We start from the raw sequence: 5,156 nt of genomic DNA on the forward strand, positions 1-5,156 counted from the left end.
CCAAATATATTGCCCCCTCTCCATCATGATACTATCTCTACTAAACAAGCACAAAGTACCAATTTTCTCTGAAATCTGTCAACCAATATATTCCAATTATATATTTGTTTCCCACCAAATTTTCTTATATGGAGCTTTTCCCAAATCTTAAAGTTAAATCAATGTTAACTGTCCATGCCAGCAAATAAAGAGAATTGTGTCTCAGTTTTCATTCTTGAATTGTCATCCTTACCTGTCAATCATTCCATGGTTCTTCTCTGCAGAAAGAATAGACTATAGCAGGTGATTTATGGATTTCCCCCTCCAATCCCTCAGCACTCCTTATTCTAATATGGGAAGATGATTGCTTATGGGAAGCACTTGGATCTCTCTGCCTGAGGACTTTCTCTGGATGAAGGAGCAAGATCTGAGAGGGTCAGAGATAGGAAAGTTAAAGTTTCAGAGCAAGTAGTGCTTGATTTCAGAGCAAGTAGTGGACAGAAGTAGGTGGATAAATGACTTAGCTTCTCTTCCCTTGAATGAGGGTATATCATACTAGTTCCTAGAATTCTTTACTGGGATTGAACCCCAGATACCTTCAGGAGTAATTTGCTCTTTAGAGCTTTCTATATTGGCTTCTGTCCTTTCCCTGAATCACTTTCCAAATTCCCTAAAGTGCTTCTTAGGGTCATCTCCCAAATAAATTAGTTGCTCTCAAATTCCTGGCTTTGGATCTACTTCTGAGGGCACCCTATCTAAGACACCAGTGTTCCAAATCTAAGTTTCAGTATACTTCAAAAATTTTAATACCATATGGATGGTTGCTATGTTGTTAGACAACTTTTGAATTTGCTGTCAATTGAGCCTCTAAATGGTTTGAACATTTTGCTGTTACTTCTAACAACTTTTGCCTGATTATTTTTAGCCTCAGTTCAGTTCAGTTGCTCAGTAGTGTCTGACTCTTTGTGACCCCATGAATCACAGCACACCAGGCCACCCTGTCCATCATCAACTCCCAGAGTTTACCCAAACTCATGTCCATCGAGTCGGTAATGCCATCCAACCATCTCATCCTCTGTCGTCCCCTTCTCCTCCTGCCCCCAATCCCTCCCAGCATCAGGGGTTTTTCCAATGAGTCAACTCTTCATATAAGGTGGCCAAAGTATTCTTCAAAATGGGTTTTTCATATCATTATATCTGAGGGATAAAATATACCCACCAAAAGTAACTTGGCTCACCATATTAGTAGCTCCCATTGTAAAGGAGACTGTATTTAAAGGGGTACCAACCATTTGTGGATCACAGCCTTGTTCTGGCAAAGGTGCTAGCATAATTCAAGGAAGGTATGAATCATGCTATGCAGGGCCACCCACAATGGATAGGTCATAGCGGGGAGTTCTGACAAAATATGGTCCACTGGAGGAGGAAATGGCAAACCATTTCAGTATTTTTGCCACAAGAACTCCATGATGTGTATGAAAAGGGAAACAGATATGACCCTGGAAGATGAGCCCCTCATGTCAGATGGTGTATAATAGGCTACTGGGGAAGAATGGAGGGCAATTACTAATAGCTCCAGAAAGAAGGAAGTGGCTGGGCCAAAGTGGAAACAATGCTCAGTTGTGGACGTGTCTGGTGGTGAAAGTAAAGTCCGATGCTGTAAAGAACAATATTGCATAGAAACTTGGAATGTTAAGTCCATAAATCAAGTTAGATTGGACTTGATTAAGCAGGAGATGGCAAGAGTGAACATCAACATCAGTGAACTAAAATGGATAGAATTGGACAAACTTACTTGAGATGACCATTATATCTACTACTGTGGGCAAAGAATCCCTTAGAAGGAATGGGGTAGCCCTCATAGTCACCAAAAGTCTGAAATGCAAAAAACGACAACATGATCTCCATTCATTTCCAAGGCAAACTATTCAATATGACAGTGATCCAAGTCTATGCCCCAACTACTAATGCCAAAGTAGCTGAAGGTGGAAAGCTACAAGACCTCCTAGAACTGATACCAAAACAAGGAGTCCTTTTCATCATAGGGTTTTGGAATACAAGGGTAGGAAGACAAGAGATATCTGGAGTAACAGACAAATTTGGCCTTGGAGTACAAAATGAAGCAGGGCAAAGGTTAACAGAGTTTTATCAAGAGCACATACTGGTCATAGCAACCCCCCTCTTCCAATAACACAAGAGAGGATTCTACATATGGACATCACCAGATGATCAATATTGAAATTAGATTGATTACATTCCTTGCAGCCAAAGATGGAGAAGTTCTACACAGTCAGCAAAAACAAGACTTGGGGCTGACTATGACTCAGATCATCAGCTCCTTATTGCAAAATTCAGGCTCAAATTGAAGAAAGTAGGGGAAATTAGGCCATTCAGTTATGACCTAAATCAAATCTGTTATGATTATACAGTGGAGGTGATGAATAGATTCAAGGGATTAGATCTAATAGACAGAGTGAAGCACTACGGACAGAAGTTTGTAACATTGTATAGGAGGCAGCGACCAAAACCATCCCAAAGAAAAAGAAACGCAACAAGGCAAATTGGTTGTCTGAGAAGGCTTTACAAATAGCTGAGGAAAGAAGAGAAGTGAGAGGCAAGGGAGAAAGGAAAAGATACACCCAACTGAGTGCAGAGTTCCAGAGACTAGCAAGGAGAGACAAGAAGATCCTCTTAAGTGAACAATGCAAAGAAATAGGGAAAATAACAGAATGGGAAAAACCAGAGAAATTCAAAGAAATTCAAGAAAGTTGGAGATATTAAGGGAACATTTCATGCAAGGAGGCACACAATAAAGGACAGAAATTGTAAGGACCTAACAGAAGCAGAAGAGATTCAGGAAGAGGTGGCAAGAATACACAAAAAAACTATACAAAAAAGTCTTAATGATTCAAATAACCATGATGTTGTGATCACTCACCTAGAGCCAGACATACTGGAGTGTGAAGTCAAGTGGGCCTTAGGGAGCATTACTATGAACAAAGCTAGTGGAGGTGATAGAATTCCAGCTGAGCTATTTCGAATCCTAAAAGATGATTCTGTGAAAGTGCTGCACTCAATACGTCAGCAAATTTGGAAAACTCTGCAGTGGCCACAGGACTGGAAAAGTTCAGTTTCCATGGCAACCCCAAATAAGGGTGATGCCAAAGAATGTTCAAACTACTGCTCAAATTCAAGGCTTCAGGGGTATGTGAACCAAGAACTTCCAGATGTACAGGCTGGGTTTTGAAGAGGCAGAGGAATGAGAGACCAAATTGCCAAGATTTGCTGGATCATGGAGAAAGTAAGGGAATACCATAAAAACATCTACTTGTGTTTCATTGAATATGCTAAAGCCCTTGATTGTGTGGATCACAACAAACTGGAAAATTGTTAGAGAGATTGGAATACCTGTCTTCTGAGAAACCTGTATGCCAGTCACGAAGCAACAATTAGAACCAGACATGGAACAAGGGACTGCTTCAAAATTGGGAAAAGAGTAAAACAAGGCTGTATATTGCCATCCTGCTTATTTAACTTCTATTCGAAATACATCATGTGAAATGCCAGGCTGGATGAATCACAAGATGGAATCAAGACTGCCAGAAGAAATATCAACAGATTCAAATGTACAGATGATACCACTCTAATGGCAGAAAGTAAAGAGGAACTAAAGAGCCTCTTGATGAGGGTAAAAGAAGAAAGTGAAAAAGCTGGCTTAAAACTCAGCATTCAAAAAACTGAGATCATGGCATCTGGTCCCATTACTTCATGGCAAATAGAAGGGGAAAAATTGAAAACAGTGACACATTTTATTTTCTTGGTCTCTAAAATCACTGCAGACAGTGACTGCAGCCATGAAATTAAAAGATGCTTGCTTCTTGGAAGGAAAGCTATGACAAATCTAGACAGCATATTAAAAAGCAGAAATATCACTTTACCAACAAAGATCTGTATAGTAAAAGCTATGGTTTTTCTAATAGTCATGTATGGATGTGAAATTTGGACCATAAAGAAGACTGAGTGCTGAAGAATTGATGCTTTTGAAACATGATACTGGAGAAGACTTAAGAGTCCCTTGGACTGCAAAGACATCAAACAAGTCAATCCTAAAGGAAATCAACCCTGAATATTCATTGGCGGGACTGATGCTGAAGCTGATGCTCCAATACTCTGGCCACCTGATGCAAAGAGCTGATTCACTGGAAAAGGCCCTGATGCTGGGAAGGATTGAGGGCAGGAGGAGAAGGGGGTGACAGAGGATGATGGTTAGATAACATCACTGACTCAATGGACTTGAATCTGAGCAAACTCTTGGGGATGGTGAAAGACAATAGAGCCTGGTATGCTACAGTCCATGGTGTCACAAAGAGTCAGACATGACGTAGAGTGACTGAACAACAACAACAATCCCAATTTGTGTATCTTATATTGGGTATGCTAAAAGCAGAGCCTAAAACAGGGATTCTTGCACAACAGATTTATAAGGAAGTACTCTCAGGAGAAATCATTAAGAAACTGATGGGTACATGATAAGGTAGTAGAAAAAGATAAGCCAAAATGATGTTTCATTTGAATGCTATCCTCATCTGACCCCATGGATGAGACATGTGAATGATCACAAATCTATCCTTCCAAGAGGCAAGGTGGTTGGATATCAGTTATCACCAGTTTTGGACTGACTCTGAGGGCAGAAACCTCCAGGTGTGGTGGCTTTTTAAGGCTGAGAACAAATACTTGGAGAACAGTGTGTGAGAACTGTGTGAACCACTAGAAGTCATGTTCATCGCAGCACTGCTTATAATAGCCAGGACATGGAAGCAACCTAGATGTCCATTAGCAGATGAATGGATAAGAAAGCTGTGGTACATATACACAATGGAGTATTACTCAGCAATTAAAAAGAATACATTTGAATCAGTTCTAATGAGGTGGATGAAACTGGAGCTTATTATAGAGTGAACTAAGCCAGAAAGAAAAACACCAATACAGTATACTAATGCATATATATGGAATTTAGAAAGATGGTAACAACAACCCTGTATGCAAGACAGCAAAAGAGACACAGATGTATATAACAGTCTTTTGGACTCTGTGGGAGAGGGAGGGGGGGATGATTTGGGAGAATGGCATTAAAACATGTATAATATCATATAAGAAACAAGCTGCCAGTCCAGGTT

This window comes from Bison bison, unplaced genomic scaffold (assembly GCF_000754665.1).
Source record: "Bison bison bison isolate TAMUID 2011002044 unplaced genomic scaffold, Bison_UMD1.0 scf7180017864180, whole genome shotgun sequence".
Lineage (NCBI taxonomy): Eukaryota > Metazoa > Chordata > Mammalia > Artiodactyla > Bovidae > Bison > Bison bison.